Consider the following 17,851-nt stretch of genomic DNA (forward strand, 5'->3'; position numbering starts at 1 on the left):
ATAAAATTGCAAGCAATATAATGGCAATTCTGTAACTGCCCAGTGGGTTCACCTTGCCCGCTGCCTAGACAGAGCCGATTTCTCAAGACGGGGGGAATAGCAATAGAGAAGGAGTAATTCACACAGAGTCGGCTGTGCAGGAGACTGGAGATTTGATTTTTATTTTATTTTATTTTATTATTTCTGAAACAGAGTCTTGCTCTGTCGCCCAGGCTGGAGTGCAGCCTCTTAGTTTTATGATTATTCAAATCAGTCTCCCTGAGCATTTGGGAAAAAGAGTATTTAGAAAGTTTATTTTGCCAAGGTTGGGGATGCTTGTGCATGACACAGCCTCAGGATGTCCTGATGACAGTTGCCCAAGGTGGTCAGAGCACAGCTTGGTTTTGTTGGAGATAAATGGTCGGTGACGCAAAGTGAAACCAGCACTTAAGCAAAAGTTTTCTCAGCAACGCAATTTACCTCTGCGGAAGCGTGCTGCTCGCATCAATCACAATCGCAAGAGCACACGGAACAAAGGAAAGCAGGGGTTTTTATTCCTAATGCAATCCCTACCTCTGGCATGGGCTGGGGCCAGACCTCAAGATCTAAACTGACCCCGTTGGCTATTTGTGAATACTTTCCCAAATAAGGAAGGGGGAAGGGAGTCGTGAGTTACAATGGTGGGACGTGTGGTTTGGAAGGGAGAAATGGGTGCAGAGCAGGTAACCAAGGGAACAGATGTGAGTGATTGATTAGAACTGACAGGGGGAAGGTTGTTTACAGTAACTAAGGGCAAGGAGGCATGGAGAACAAGAAAGTTGAGTTCGAGAACAAAACACAAGAACGTTAACATGCCAAACCTTGGAAGAGAAACTGACTGTATCTGACAGTTTTACATATTTTAGGGAGACAGGAGACATCAATCAACATATGTAAGATGAACACTGGTTTGATCCGGTACAACCTGAAGCAAAAGTGGGTCAACTCGAAGCCAGGAGGGGGCTTCCAGGTCACAGGTAGGTGAGAGAGGAACGGTTGCATTCTTCTGAGTTTCTGACGAGCCTTTCCACAGGAGGCAATAAGATATGCATTCTTCTCAGCGAGCAGCGGATGACTTTGAATAGAATGGGAGGCAGGTTTGCCCTAAGCAGTTCCCAGATTGATTTTTCCCTTTATCTTAGTGATTTGGGGGACCCAAAATATTTTCCTTTCCAATTTTCCCCTTTTCTTTTAAAAATATTTTGGAGAAAGCATTTTAGAAGAAAATCAGTCTCTGGAGGCAGGTTTTGTCTGATTTCTCAAGGAGTAGCTGGGATTACAGGCGTGCGAAACCCCGCCTGGCTTTTTTTTTTTTTTTTTTTTTTTTTTTTTTTTGGTAGAAACCAGGGTCTCCCTCGGTTGTCCAGGCTGTCTCTGGTGCCCAACGCAGGGCTCCCCGTAATCTCTACAAATAATCCAGTGAAGGAACACCAGAGCATGGAAAGCTGAGGACGACTGACAAAGGACTCCCGAGTAGGTTTTCGCTTTAAGCTCTAGGGTAAGGAGGGCGCTCAGGGAATTCCAGGGAAACCTCAGGAAAATGTGGGTCCAGCTGAGAGTAAGTTCGCTAATTACTTAAGCCTTGTGAAGTTACTGCGCCGCGGAGGGGTAATTGTCAGTACCCAAAATCTCACATCTTTGTTCCGCCTGGTAGACAAGTATTCGCCTTGGTTCCCGGAATATGGAACCATGATGTAGAAGATTGGGACAAGGTCGGATCAGACTTAAAACGAGCACAAGAAGAGGGCCGCGATATTCCCGTCTCTGCTTGGTCTGTGTCGTCTGCAATTAAAACAGCCCTGGAGCCCTTCCACACTGAGGAGGAGAAGGAGGATTTTCAGGATGACATAGGAAAGTTGAATAATCAGGAGTCTAATTATCAGCTAAGTGAACCATGACAGTCTCGTTTAAAAAAGGGCGAGAAACGGGAAGGTATGTATGTTCATCTCCAAAGACTTATAAAAGAAACTGTGCCACCTACTGCGCCTTTAGGGGAAGGTCTGGAATGGCCACCCCCAGGCCAGCCTCGTGAATATTTGGAAGGGGAGCCTGAGACCCGCGCCTTGCCGCTCCCATTGTTGCAGGCCCCGCCAGTAACTAGGCGAAGGGAAGCTTCAGGCTTATCCAACAGCCAATTAGTATGAGGGAATGATCTAGGCTTGCCCACCTGTTAATTATGGTAGAGGACTGCTGTGAGCGGGTCCAAATACAAATTATGGCACAGGGACAATCCAGGCATCCATTCGCCAGGCACAAGAAATGGGGGATTTGAATGCTTGGCAGTTTCTGGTAATTATTTCACCAGCTGAGGAGGCTAGAGAACTTGTTCAAGCATGCTGGGATCCATTTCCTTTTAAAATATTAAAAGACTTAAAGCAAGCAATTGGACAATATGGGCCAAATTCCCCTTATGTTCATTCCTTGTTACAATGTGTGGCTTATAACAGACGTTGAATAAGTATGGATTGGGAGGCATTAGCCCGATCCACCCTGTCCCCCTCTGAATTTCTCCAATTGAAAACCTGGTGGACGGATGAAGCAACAAATCAGGCAGAAATACTCAAGCCCAACGTCCTGTTAATATCACACCTGATCAATTGCTTGGAATCGGACAGGCATGGGGTACTCTAAATCAACAGATGGTAATGGGTGATGAGGCTGTTGATCAGCTCAGAACTACATGCCTAAGAGCCTGGGAAAAAATTCATGACCCTGCTACTGCTTATCCTTCTTTTCACACATTTCAACAGGGTCCAAGGGAGCCTTATCCTGATTCTATCGCCCATTTGCAGGATGCAGCTCAAAAGGCTATTTCCAATTCTCATGCCAAGAAAGTGATCATTCAGCTGCTTGTTCATGAAAATACTAATACAGAATGTCAGGCAGCAATTAGAACTATTAAGAGAATGGCAGATCTAAATGAGGAAAAAACTTTAAGTGAATACATTAAAGCCTGCGATGGCATTGGGGGGCACTTATATAAGGCCAGCCTCCTTATATAAGGTTAGGGGGAGAGGGGGATGCTATTACTCCCCAAATCGTGGGGGGTTTCTCACCCCCTGCGATGTGGATTGTAACAGTGAGGGGGAGAGAGAGGATCGCTATTACTCCCCTTTATGATGTGGATCTTAATAATTATTCCCCCCTGAAATGTGTGTTCATTATTAACAGTCTCTTTTGTTCACGATATTAGGAACAATTTCACAGGTTATGTGTACACAGCCTGCGATGGGAGAAAGATTACCATCCTCTGCACCTCCCGATATTAGGAACCATATCACACAATGGGTGTACACTTTTTCGGAGATTTGGAGTAATGTCTTCCTATTTTTCCCTGAATATTCGGAGACATATCACAGGGTGGCTGTACACCCACTACTCTCTTGGCAGGAACATCATACTTTACCTACTGGAAATTAGGAGCAATATCACAGACTGGGTGTGAAGCCACTGTCATACTGGAAGTAATATCATGCTCTTCCCCCAAGTTATGAGGAACAATATCACAGGGGGGTGTGTACCTTCTCCGGTAGGGGTAGCAGTATCATCATCTCTTCCTTTAGATGACAGGAACAATATCACAGGGTGGGTGTACACCTCGTGTGTTTTTGGAAGCAATGTCATTCTCTCTTCTTCTAGGTTTTCGGATTCATATCACAGGCAGGGTGTACACCCCTTGTTGTATTGGAGGGCGTCTCATCCTCTTTCAACCTGCATCTTTAGAACAATATCCCATGGGGGCCGTCCATCCCTTCAATATTGGTACTAATACCATCTTCTCCTTTCCTGGATATAAGAAACAATATCACAGGAGGGGTGTACATCCCTTGCAATATTGGTAGTAATATCACCTCTCCCTTGTGGTTATTAAGGACAAAATCCCAGGGTGACTGAACGGTTCCTGCTTTATTGGGAATAATATCCACTCACCTTCTGGATATCAGGAACCATATCACTGAAGAAGTGTCCACCCACTTCGATATTGTCAGCCATGTCATCTTCTTCCTGCCTGGATATTAGGAATGATACCCCGGGTTTGGGGGCGCTGTACACCCACTGCGATATCAAAAGTAAAATCAGCCTCTTTCCCGCTGGATATTAGGAACTTTATCACAGGTGTGTGTGCACCTTCTGGGATATTGGGAGTACTATGAGCCTCCACCTCGCTGCATATTAGGAACAATATACGGGGGGCAGGGTGGTTACAGCCCCTGCAATATTGAGAACAATATTCTTCTCTTTCCCCTGTACATTAGGGTCTACATCACAGGGGTCTGTACACCTTCTGTGATATTGGGATTAATGTTGTCCTCTCCCCTACTGAATGTCAAAAACAGTATCATAGAAGGGTGTACACCCCCTGCAATATGGCCAGTAATATCATCATCTGTACCTTTGGATACTAGGAACAACATCACAGAGGGTGTGTACACTCCCCTGCGATATTGGGCATAATGTTATCCTCTCTTCCCCTGGATATTAGGACTGATATCCCTGGTGGTGGGAGGTGGAGTACCTTAAGAACATTATCACTGGATGGGTGTACACCCTGAGATATTGGGTGTAGTATCCTCCTCTCTTCCCTAGGATATTAAGAACAATATCACAGGAGGGTTGTACCTCCACAGCCCCTGTGTTATTGGGAGCAATAGCATCTTCTCCCCCTCTCGATATAAGGAACAATATCCCAGGGTGGGTGTACATCCCCTGCAATATTGGGTGTAATGTCTTCGTCTTCCAACGTGGATATTGGGCATAGTGTCACAGGGGGGTGTAAGCTTCTTCGATATTGGGAGTAATATCATCCTCTCCCCTCAGGATTGTAGGCAAAATATTGAAGTGGTTTTACAACTCGTGTGATATGGGCAGTAATATCATCCTCTCCCCACCTAGATGTTAGGAACTATATCACAGGCAGCTGTACACTTCTTTTTTTTTTTTTTTTTTTTTTTTTTTTGAGACGGAGTCTAGCTCTGTCGCCCAGGCTGGAGTGCAGTGGCCGGATCTCAGCTCACTGCAAGCTCCGCCTCCCGGGTTCACGCCATTCTCCTGCCTCAGCCTCCCGAGTAGCTGGGACTACAGGCACCCACCACCTCGCCCAGCTAGTTTTTTGTATTTTTTAGTAGAGACGCGGTTTCACCGTGTTAGCCAGGATAGTCTCGAGCTCCTGACCTCGTGATCCGCCCGTCTCAGCCTCCCAAAGTGCTGGGATTACAGGCTTGAGCCACCGCGCCCAGCCTCAGCTGTACACTTCTTGTGATATTGGGAGTCCTATCCTCTCCCATCATGGATATTCAGAACAATATTATAAAGGAGGTGTACACTCCCTGCCATATTGAGAGTAATATTATGCTCTCCCCTTCAGGATACTAAGAACAATACCGCAGGAGGTGTGTACAACCCCTGTGATATTGAGAGTAATATCGTCCTCTCCCCCTGAATATAAGAAACAATATCACAGGAGGATGTATACCTCCTGTGATATTGGGAGTCATATCATTTTCTCTTTCTCTGGATATTCAGAACAATATCACAGTGGGTGTGTACACCCCCTGCAATATTGCCACTAGTATCATCGTCTCCCTTTCAGGATATAAGGTATACACCCCCTTGTGATATTGGGGGTAATATCTTCCTCTCCCCCGCTGGCTATTAGGAACAATGTCACAGAAGGGGTGTACACCCCCTGCTCTACTGGGAGTGATATAGTCCTCTCCGTCCCTGGATATTAAGAACAATATCACTAGGGAGTGTACACCTCCTGCAATATTGAAACTAATATCATCCTCTTGCCTCCTGGATATTAAGAGCCATATCACAGGGGTGGTGTACATCCCCTGCGAAATCAGAAGAAATGTCATCCTTTCCACCTTTGGATGTTAGGGACAATATCACGGGGGAGGTCTATGCCCCCTGTGATATTTGGAGTCCTATCATCCTCTCCCACCCAGGATATAAGGAACGAGATGACCGAAGGGTTGTACACCCACTGCAATAGTTTCAATAATGTCATCCTCTACCCCCGGCTATTAGGAATAACATCATAGAGGGGTGTACGCTTTCTTCGATATTAGGAGTAATATCCTCTCCCCGCCGGATATCAGGAACAAGTCTATTAATTATTAATATTAATAAATATAAGAAAAATTAAGAGTAATCATCGATGTTGATAATCACAATAAAGATAGTAAAAATTAATACTGGTTAAAAATGTTAATGATTAGTATTAATAATTAATAGTAATATCACTGTTAATAATAAAATAATGATATCAGCAATAATGTTACTTAAATCAATACTAAGTGATGCTGGTAATAAAATAATAATTAATATTAAGAACTAATAATATTGTTAAACGTGATTAATGTTAATAATTAATTTTAAGTATGCATAATCATATATTTAAAATAATTATCCACAATTAATAAATGGATTCCTATTAATTAATAGTATCATTGATAATTATTAAAATCGATCATTGATGTTTAATAATTAATTATATTATTACTCCTAATACCGCAGGGGGTGTACACCTACCTGTAATGCTGTTCCTAATATCCAGGGACGGAGAGCATGATTTTAGTTTTAATATCACAGTAGGTGTACACTCACCGCATGACACTGATCCTAATATAAACGGGGTAGAGTATGACATGACTCCAAACACAGCAATGAATGGACAGCCACCCGGTGATACTGCTCCTAATATTCATGGAAAGTGTGTATTATATTACTCCCAATATCACAGGGAGGGTACAGCTCTTCTGCGATATTGTTCCTAGTATCCGGAGGGGAAGAGGATGATAATAATTTGCAGGCTGTATTCACCCGCCCAGTGATATTGTAATTAATATCCTGGGAGGGAGAGGATGATATTACTCCCCGTCGAGCAGGAGGCGTACACCCAGCCTGGTATATTGTTCCAAATATCCATGGAGGGGAGTGGTTGATATTACTCCAAATATGGCAGGGAATGTACATCCACCCTGTGACATCCTTCTCAATATCTCAAGGCCGAGAGGCTGATATTACTCCCAGTATCGCAGACACTGTACACCCCTATGTCTTCCTGATATCCCGAAGGGGAGAAGACGGTATTAATCCCCATATTGCAGGAGGTGAACACCCACTCTGTGATATCTTTCCGAATTTGCGCGGGTAGAGAGGATAATATTCCCAATATTGCAGAAGATGTGCACACCCCCTCCCCCTGTGATATTATCCTGAATATTCCAAGGCACAGAAGATGATGTTACTCCCAATATCACAGAAAGTGTACACCCCCCAGGGATGTTGTTCCCATGATCCAAGAGGGGAGAGGATGATATGACTTTCAATATCGCAGGGGTGTACACGCCCCCAGTGATGCTGTTCCTAATTTCCACCTGGGAGAGGATGATATTACTCCCAATATCGCAGGGGTCATAAACACTCCTTTGATATTGTTCCTAATATTCAGGTGGGGAGAGGATGATATTCCTCCCTATATTGCAGAGGGTGTACACCCGTCTTTGATACTGTTCGTAATGTCTAGAGGGGGAGATGATATTACTCTCAGAGTCGTAAACACGCTGTGTGTCCACCGTGGATCCTAATATCCAGGGAGGGAAATTACTCCCCAAGACGTGGGGGGTGTCCACCCCACCTGTCACATTGTTTCCTGTACCCAGGGAGGAGAGGATTATATTGCTACCAATATCAAAGAAGTGTACACGTCCCCTGTGATATGGTTCCTAATATCTTCGTTGGGAGAGGATGATATTACTCTCAATATCACAGGGGTTGTCCATCCCGCCTGAGATATTGTTCCTACTATCCAGAATAAGAGAGAATGATATTACTTCCAATAGTGCACAGCGTGTCCCCCACCATGTGATATTGTTCTCAAGAGCTAAAGGAAGAGAAGAGAATAGTATTCTTTGTACTGCCGGGGGTGTACAACCAACTGCGATATTGTGAGGCACCCCTTGTGAAAACAAGAAAGACTGGAATTTGATGAGACTCCAGTACCACCTGGGCAGCTCTGCCTTCCCCACAGTCTCTCCAGCTCCCTTTTCTGTCCCGTGGGTGTAGGAGAACAGCTCTCCGCAGCAGGGTCCCACCCAGGGCTTCAGAGGACTTGATGGATTCACTCTTTCCTTCTGTTAGCAACACCAGGCACGGCTCTCTGCTGCGGATACTAACAAAACATTTTCTCTGTTTAATTTCTGAAAGGAATTTCTCTGGGATTTCCTGAACCATCAGGAGGGTCCCCGCATAAGAGATCATTTAAGCCACGGGGAGATCAACTTACATGAATTTTCAAAAGAAACAACTAATCAGTTGCTTGCATTTTCTGTTGTACTGTTACTCAGATCTGTTGATGAAGGTCTACTATCAGTTTTTAAGGTAATTTACAGGGAAGAAAATCATTAATTAGATTAACTCATTCAGCTATGAAAGGATATAGTTTATTTTTCAAATGTAATTAACTATTAATCATCTTTTAGTATATCTGAGTTACAGTATCCTCCATCAGAAAAAAAAGTGACTGGATTACACGTAAGTTTATATTCTCTATCACAGATCAATCAATATTAATCTTAGCTAAAATAATTTAACTTGTTTCTTAAAAACACATTTGCTTTTGTATGTAACAGCAGCTAAGTATTGAAAATCAAAGAGCAAATTATAAAACAGGATTAACCAAATATTAGGAAATTTTTACAGATGTTTGCTGCATCGATGGGGTAGGATATTTGCATCATCAATAAACTAATTCTTTTATTATTTCAAAGTAAATAATTTAGGTTAGAATATTTGTTATTGACATTTTAATCTTTTTTTCAAATCATACGTTTGACAGTTATTTTTAAAATGTTTAAATGTTCAAAGAAAAATTACTAGAAATAGAAAAACTAATGTGAAAAGTAACAGCCCTCAAGACTTCCATCTCCCAGAAATAACTACTGTTAATAATTAGGTAGTGTTGCTACCACATTTTTGCTATGAGTGTACCAAAGTGAGTTCGTAGGAAGGTACATTGTGTTTTATAGCTAGCATTTTTCATTAACAGTGTGTTTTTGGCATCTTTGTTCTGCCTTATTCTTTTTGTCAGCTGTTTGATATTCCATTTTATCAATATGTTATTATTTACCTAAGCAGTCCTTCATTGATGGATGAGTTGTAATGTTCCTGATGTAGAAAATTCCTAATTATTATGCTGAAATGAACATCTTTGTTCATTTGGGCACTTATGTAAATACTCTTAAAAAGTAAAGTTCTAAGACAAAATATATCAATAAGGTTTTTTAAATTCTTTTCTTTTATTTATTTATTTATTTTTTATGAGACAGGGTCTTGCTCTGTCGCCCAGGCTAGAGTGCAGTGGTGCAGTCATGGCTTATGATAGCCTCGACCTCCTGGGCTGAAGCCATCCTCTTGCCTCAGCCTCCCGAGTAGCTGGGACCACAGACGAGAGCCATCATATCCAGCCAAGATTATGTTTTTATTTTCATTCTTTTTTTATGTTTACTAGATGTTTATAATTATTTCATTAATTGCCTATTAATGCATTTTCTCCGTTTATTTCAGTTTCATTTTTCCCACTGGTTCATTAGCCTTATTTGTGTACATATTGCTTTGTTATTTGTTCATAGGTTTTGATTTTTTTTTCCTCTGGCTTCACATTTGGAGTCATTCTGAAAAGAATCTTTGCTTTTCAAAATTAAAAATACAGGTATACATTTTCTCTGGTACTTCTATTTTTTCTTTTTCTTTCTTTTTTTTTTTTTTTTTTTTTTTTTTTTGAGACAAAGTCTCACTCTGTCACCCAGGCTGGAGTGCAGTAGCACAATCTCAGCTCACTGCAACCTCTGCCTCCTGGGTTCGAGCAGTTCTCTGCTTCAGTCTCCCGAGTAGCTGGGATTACAGGTGCCTGCCACCACGCCCGGCTAGTTTTTTTCTATTTTTAATAGAGGCGGGGTATCATCATGTTGGTCAGACTGGCCTTGAACTCCTGACCTTGTGTTCCACCTGCCTCAGGCTCCCAAAGTGCTGGGATTACAGGCATGAGCCAACGTGCCCTACCTATTTTTTCTTTATTTTCCATTTACGTCTTTGGATCCAACTGGAATTTATTTCATCTTGAGAGTAAGGTACAGAGTCTAGCTTTACTTTAAAAAAAAAATAGTTATTATTCTGTGTAAACTTGGACAAACATAAAACCCCAAAAACAAATAAGAACACCTCATGGATTGAGTTAGGGATAATTGACATTTTTCACAATATTGAAGCTTATTCAGGGACACAGTGTCTCCCCATCTTCATTCCTCAAGTCCTCCCATCTACGTGGCACCTCCAGCCTCCCAGGTGGCTGCTCAGGTTGGAAGCCTCAGATTCCTCTCCTCTCTTCATACTCCGTCCTTGGAACAGGTTTTAGAAATATGTTCCACAGTCCGGGCACAGTGGCTCATGCCTGTAATCCCAGAACTTTGGGAGGTCAAGGCAGGTGGATCACCTGAGGTCAGAAGTTCGAGACCAGCCTGGCCAACATGGTGAAACCCTGTCTCTAATAAAAATACAAAAACTAGCTGGGCATAGTGGTGGGTGCCTGTAGTCCTGAGAATAGCTTGAACACGGAAAGCAGATGTTATAGTGAACCGAGATTGTGCCACTGCTTTCCAGCCTGAATGACAGAGCAAGACTCCATCTCAAAAAAAGAAAAAGAAAAAAAAAAGAAATATGTTTCACATCTGCTTCTTCCTGTCCCTCCTGTGCCACCACCTGGCCAAACTGCCTTGGTCCCTTCCTGGAATGTCGCTGGCACTGACTGGTCTACCCACCGACTTCTGTGAGCCCTTCCCCTTGTCATAACACAGCAGCCAGACTGATCCTTCCCCAACATGTCATCCTCTCCTCAGAAGCCCTCAGATGGGTTCACGTCTTGGAACAGAAGCCAGGTGCTCTGCAGTGGCACACATACGCCGCTCTGCAGTGGGATATATATGCTGCTCTGCAGTGGCACACATACACTGCTCTGCAGTGGGATATGTAGGCTGCTCTGCAGTGGCACACATATGCCACTCTGCAGTGGGATACATACGCTGCTCTGCAGTGGCACACATATGCTGCGTGTGGGTCTGCCCTGTGGGGACATCACCCGTGCAGACACATGTGTGTGCCTCCCGTGTTCCGCCCAGCACTCCCTGGTGCACTCCAGGCTCTCACACATCTGAGTGAAGGGAAGGCCAGCACATTTCTTCCGTAGTTAACATCTAGCTACTTGAGTTGTTTGTTTTGTGCTTTTAAGAATTGTAGGTAGCGGGCCGGGTGCAGTGGCTAACACCTGTAATCCCAGCACTTTGGGAGGCCGAGGCAGGTGGTTCACCTGAGGTCAGGAGTTCAAGACCAGTGTGGCCAAACATGGTGAAACCCCGTCTCTAATAAAAATACAAAAAAATTAGCCAGACGTGGTGGTGGGTGCCTGTAATCCCAGCTACTCAGGAGGCTGAAGCTGGAGAATCACTTGAACCTGGGAGGCAGAGGTTGCAGTGAGCTGAGATCGCACCAGTGCACTCCAGCCTGGGCAAAAAGAGTAAGACTCTGTCTCAAAAAAAAAGAAAAAAAAAGAAAAAAAGGAAAAAGAATTGTAGGTAGTCACAGATTTTTTAATTTGTCAACTGTCAATTCACTGACTTTGTTTCTCATAGGTTTCAGTTGACTGACTCGGATTTTTAAGTTAGGTGGTTATATCAGCTTCAAATAATGTAATTTTTATGCTTGTAAAAATATGTATGTGCTTAGCAATTAAATGATTATGTGATTTTTTTTTTAGTTGTATTGTTTTTTAGTGTTTAAGTAACTATTTCCTAGTTAAATTTCCAATTGTTTGGAATCCTTTTTTTCTTATTCATCTCCAGTTTTGTGCACAGAGGGTGGGTGTGGCATTTGTGATCTATTATTGTTAATGGTCTCCATTTAAAATCATTTTATTGGCTGTGATTTCCTTGCGATGTGAAACCTATTTTAATGCAGCGTTTGCTTTTCTAGCTGCAAAAAATTGTTTGAAGAAAGATAATGAGAAATGGGGACTCTAATTGGCCTACAGTTCGATAGAAGAAAACTAAGTCTACCCAAACACGATAGTAGCCACTGTTTTCTCTAAACTAGGAAAAAGCAGCAGTAGAATTGTTGATTAGTCTTGCAGAAGGCTATAGTTCTCGCTGCCATCCGGTTTTTCAGCCTAAAAAACAGGTATGCCAAATGCAGGGTGCTGGGAGGGGTGTGTACGTCTCTGAAACCACCTGTCTTTTGCAGAGATGCTGGAAGGGTGCAGTTTGCCTGCTGAGTCAGACTTTGAGTTGGGCAGATCCAGCTTTCTAGCCAGCGTGGCGCTTGCTGTGGCCCTGGCCTGGTTGCTCAGTCTTCTGAGCCTCAAGTTCCGTGTCTCGCAGTTGAAAGTAATGCAGTGCTGATGGCACTGAGGTTTTTAGTGTTAAATGGATGAGCACTGGGAAGTGTTTTTGCTGAATCCCCTGGCAGGATTTTATTGCTGTAGGCAGTAACGCAGAGCCGGGTGCAGTTTTTATTTGTCAGTGGTGAGTAATGTCAGTTTTTCTGGTGAGTAATGTCAGTTTTTCTTCTCCTACACGGACTAGCTTTTGTTAACTTACTGAAACAAACAATTTTTTAAGCATTTCTGCCAGGAAGTTCCAATTTGGCAATCAGCGAAGGTGCTTTATTCTGCATACGGGAGGATACAAGGGTAGTGCAAGGAGATGAAAGAGACAGTCCCCAAGAATATAAGCATCGTGACAGCTGTGCAGGTGAAAATTCATAAATGAGACTACCTCTAAAAGGAAGCTGTAAAATCAACATACAGCGGGTCAGGAGAGATTTGCAAAGGCGCTTTAAAGAAATGGTGCCTTGAGAAGTCGGAGGCCTCCCTTAAGGAAAATACTATCAGAAGGGGGTTGTCAGCAGTGAAGTTGGGAAAACAGCCTCCTGGAGGAGTGGCTTGGAGGCAGAGCATCGGGCTGCACTGGTCGGATGCCATTCCCCGTTGGCGCCACAGACCAGCTTTACCAGTGGGGATGGCCGTGCTTTCCAAGTGCAAGCCCTTAGGAAGGTAGAGGTGGGCAGGTAGGGAGGAGGGAAGATTTAGGAAGGAAGAGGAGCTTCAAGAAGGCAGCCTTTGTCTTCCAACCAGAGCTGCTGAGGCTCCAGACCATCCTCTCCTGTGCCCCACAGTGGCTATTTGGGTCCTTACCACTTCCTGTCCCCCTCCTGGCATCTCACAGGTATTCAGGCAGCTTAGCATCCTGGGCTTCGGTTATTTCTGCTGTTGAGACCACTCACGCTCCGTGGTGTCAGCAGCCACGTTTGACTTGCTCATGTGCTAGTGGGTTAGAAATGGGGAGCATCTGCTGAGGGATCTGTCCTGTGGCCTGGCCTGGGTGTGGACGGCTGTGGTCCCCCAGGGCTTCGTGGATGTTGCGTCTGAGAAGACTGGAAGTTGGCCAGAGGCCTCATGGGGACAGTCTCAAAGTGACAGAGGCTGCACCCCGAGCGCGGCCTGAACTGGAGAGGCACCTGCGCCTCTGACATGGCTTTGCATAACACGCAGCATCTTCACACCTGCTGTGTTCTGCTGGTTCCAGGCCAGTCGCCAGAGCTCGTACAGATTTGGTGGGGTCCTCCCTCTCAATGGCAGGTGTCGAAAGAACCTGTGGACATGGTCATAGCCACCCCAGACGTTCACTCCCTACCAATTCCCTGGTAGTTTCCCCAGCCTTCCCCCATCTGTACTGAAGAACTGACATCCACCATCTGGTTTTAAAATGTTTAGCATTTGTAATAATTTTATAGATACATATTTTCTAGAGAGTGATGTAACATCCATAACAATCTAAAAACAGATTTTCTAGGAAGTTACCGTGAAATCTACAAAGTCAATAAAACATTTCATCTCAGGTGCTGAGCTTTGAGGAGAGTATCAGGGTTTGGGCTCTGCTGCCTTTCCCCAAAGAACTCACTTGGGAAGCAGTCAGGTACGTGGCATCCTGGGGCCTGGCTGACATCAAGCTTGTCTGGTACTGTTAGTTTCAGCAGCATTTCTTCTTTAGCTAGGCTGTTGGAAGATAAAAGGGGAAGGAGGAATTTCTGGGCCTTGGTGACTGTGAGGAGCTGCAAGTGATGCTGAATGCGATCTTCCAGCTGGCCTGGGGCCCTGGTGGAGACTGAACATGGAACGAGAGGCAGGTTTTGTAGGTAGACAATGGCTTCCATGAGAACTACTGAGAAGGCAGAAAGAAAGATGGGTCTGAAGCTCAGGAGAGAAGTGGGGATGGAGGCATGCATTCTGGAATCGTAGACAACAGCAGACATACTTGTTCAGCAGGAGGAATACGCAGGTGGTTCGTCGTCTCGTCATCAGTCATCATTGGACTTTGCTTTTGGCTTAGGGCATCGTTTCTTTCTCCACTGTCCTGTGATGGTGGCTTTTTACATTTTATATTTGGGGAAACTAAGATTCACAGTCAGGTTGCTGCTCAGTGAACCATTAACTATTATTGTGCATGGACACTAATGTGGACATTTTAATTGTCATGTATCTTTAAATATTTTCTATTTTTCAGATTAGAAGATAATTCTGAAACAAATGCCAGCCACTCTTTAATTACAAAAATGACGGATGAGCTGTATCACCATGTGCCTGAGAATCATTGTGTTTTAAAGGACTTGGATCATCTTCCTACTGAGACGTAAGTTCCAGGACATCCTGACAACTGTTGAAACATTGATTCTGCAGATTAGCATAGCAAACTTAGACATTTTCTATGTTTTAGATTTTATAAAGTAGTCTTAGAATACCACTGTTACTACTCCAAGAGGAATTATGAGATCAGTTTTGACAATCTCTGTGAAAGCGTGGAACATCTGATGAGGCTGTGAATGTCACATTCTGTTTGCCACAATTCAGTGTATTTAATTAACACTTGCCGTATGTCACGGTTGTCCCTGCAGACCCACCAGTGATACGCAGCTAGCCCTGGCTCCCAGAAAGCCGCAGCCTTGCAGGTACAGGAGAGTGAGGTACAGGTGAGGATCACAATGCCTGCTCCGAGTCTGGCTCTGTTTGCAGGTGGCCCCAGCTGCTCCGTGAGCTCTGCAGTACACACTTTCCTACCCTCTTCTGCCCCAGGATTGTGCTGGAAGTGCTGGTTGTGTTCCAAAGCATCAGCAAGCAGTGTCACCACGTGTCTTGCCTCGGAGCTGAGACACAGGCAGTGGGTGGAGAGGATGCTGCCGTCTCGCCAGCGGCTGAACTACCTGCGTATGTGGAGTAGGTGCGCGCTCACTTTCCTGTTTTGGAGGGACACTGTGGGGCAGGAAGTCATCACAGATGCAGTTCCAGTCCCCACTGAAGACACACACAGTAGGCCCCTCACTGAACCCATCGACAGGTGTTGATATACTTGGAGTTCACAACTGATAGTATGAACCCAACGTATCTGAGACAGGTCTCAATCCTTTTAGAAAGTTTACTTTCCCAGGGTTAAGGATGTGCTGTGACAGCCTCAGGAGATCCTGACAGCATGTGCCCCAGGTACTTGGGGTGCAGCTTGCTTTTATACATTTTTATACATTTTAAGGAGACATAAGACATCAGTCAGTAGGTGTAAGGTGTACATTGGTTCCATCTGGAATGGCAGGAAAACACAAAGGTGGGGGGCTTCCAGGTTATAGGTGGACAAGAGACAAAGGATTGCATTGTTTTGAGTCTTTCATAAGCCTTTCGGTGAATACACAATTGACTTGTGAGTGGGGGTAGAGGAATAGTGACTTACACCTTAGTGTGGCTCAGTGAAGCTGCATTTTACACAGGGCAGAGGAAGCAATCATATATGTATTTGTGTCAGGTGAGCTGAGGGATGACGCCCTGTCCCACCCCTGGGAAGATCAGCTGGCAACTGCATTGCCAGGGTGAAATTCAGCAGAAGTCTTTCTGGGTAGAGATCTTGAGGCCCACGAGGCATTTCCTTGTGGACGAACTGTGAGGGAGGTCTGTATGTAGCTTTTTTCTCTTGTAGCCACCTTATTTAGGAATAAAATGGGAGGCAGGTTTGCCTGAGGCAGTTCCCAGCTTGACTTTTCCCTTTGGCTTAGTGAGTTTGGAGTACTGAGATTTATTTTCCTTGCACGGTGGAAACAAAAGTTAAGTTCCCACAGCATGTTTCTGGTCATAAAAATATTGCCAAACTTCTAAAGAAAGACCCAAAACACTTACAGTGTTAAACATTGAGGCACATGTGAGCTCTATGGACATTTAAGAAAGATGAATAAAAACAAGTGAGAACTACTCAGTGTTTGGCGAGGCAGTGAGTGACGGCAGTCCGGCAGTCCTGTGGTGGTTAAATGAGGCAGTAAATGTTTGCAGAGCGAGACCTCCCCAGGCCCGCCCCCTTCCCCCCACCCACAGCTCCAGCACCAACAGAAACAAATGTGTGGGTCACTGAGCACTTTTGTACCGACACGCACTGTCGAGCACTTGTATGATGATGGTAGACTTTACAAGTTCTTATAATTTGTATTCATTCATTCATTCATTCATTCATTCATTCATTTTCCAACCTGTTCATTCCAGTTCAGAGTTGTGGGTGGCTGGAGCCTATCCCAGCAGCTCCGGGTACAAGGCAGGACCCACCCTGGATAGGACATGGTTCCTTCGCAGGGCCAGTCACACACCCACACTCACTCTGGGACCATGGAGATGCGCCAGTTCACCTAATGTGCACGGCTCTGGGATGTGGGAGGAAACTGGGGGATGGGAGAAAACCCATGCAGAACGTGCTTCTCCACACAGACCGTGGCCCTCACGGTGTATTGATTTCCTTTCTCACTGATGTTGTGATGAAACGGTGTTGAATGAAATGATGTTATCTGAGGACTGTGAGGACTCCCCATGCTGATTTTCATAGAAAGTTATAGTACATACTATTTTAAGTAGTGTTTGTAATTTGGCCTATGGAAATGTGGGTTCTATCTACCTAAATAAATATTTGGATTTAAAGTATAACAGCAGATTAACTGGATTTGGATTTAAAATATAACAGCAGATTAACTTAATAGCAGATTAACAGCATTATGGTTCCTTCACTTACAGTGTATATTTTAGAATGTGCTACATCCTTAAGAAATGACCATTTTGGATACATTTCTAGAACTTTTGGGTTTAGTGGTATCTGTGTTTTTAAAGCTTTAAATAGATATCACTGGATTCCCCTCCAGAAGGGTACTACTTAATTTACACTCTTACCAGCAGTTTATAAGACAAGGTCATTCTCTTATTACCACTCTCCAAAACCAGAATATTTTTAAATGTCTCAACTAGTTTCATGGGAAAAATAAGATCTTACTTTACTTGGGATTTCTTTAATCTGGTGGCATTGAGCCTGCTTTCATATTGAGGCCATTTGTTTTCCTCTGGTGAGAGTCCCTCCCTAGATGTCAGAGGGCAGGTAGCAGGGGGGCTGCTGGGCGCAGACTGGGCCTGCCTGGTGCCCCGTGAGTGTGCAGAGCCCCTGGCAGCCCTGACGTAGACCGTCAGATGTCTGAGAGTCTCAGATGATGACTGATGAGCAAGGAATGCGGATGTGCAGGATGGGCCGGGAGCAAGGGCTACACGGGGCACTCCCGCCAGCCACGGGCCTGGGGGCTGGAAACAGGTATTGGGCTCTGAGGATTAGGATAATTATTTTTTGAGAAGTTGGGACTTAAGGATGTTGATGAGGTGAAACATCTTTTTCCGGATGAAGGTGGAAAATACCAACATTCCTCACGTTTGAATTTA

At 44.2% G+C, this 17,851-nt stretch overlaps 2 long non-coding RNA genes across 2 annotated transcripts; both read left to right on the forward strand.

Annotated features, from left to right (window-relative positions):
- The first annotated feature begins 375 nt into the window (after nt 1-375).
- On the forward strand, nt 376-16,434 carry LOC144341363 (uncharacterized). Its single transcript, XR_013418230.1, has 3 exons — nt 376-995; nt 14,637-14,762; nt 15,143-16,434. It is a non-coding gene; the product is annotated as an uncharacterized LOC144341363 (long non-coding RNA).
- LOC144341365 (uncharacterized) lies at nt 1,737-12,551 on the forward strand. The gene is made up of 3 exons (XR_013418232.1): nt 1,737-1,950; nt 8,233-8,406; nt 12,049-12,551. It is a non-coding gene; the product is annotated as an uncharacterized LOC144341365 (long non-coding RNA).
- Nucleotides 16,435-17,851: the final 1,417 nt, after the last annotated feature.

Source organism: Macaca mulatta, chromosome 6, assembly GCF_049350105.2.
Source record: "Macaca mulatta isolate MMU2019108-1 chromosome 6, T2T-MMU8v2.0, whole genome shotgun sequence".
NCBI lineage: Eukaryota > Metazoa > Chordata > Mammalia > Primates > Cercopithecidae > Macaca > Macaca mulatta.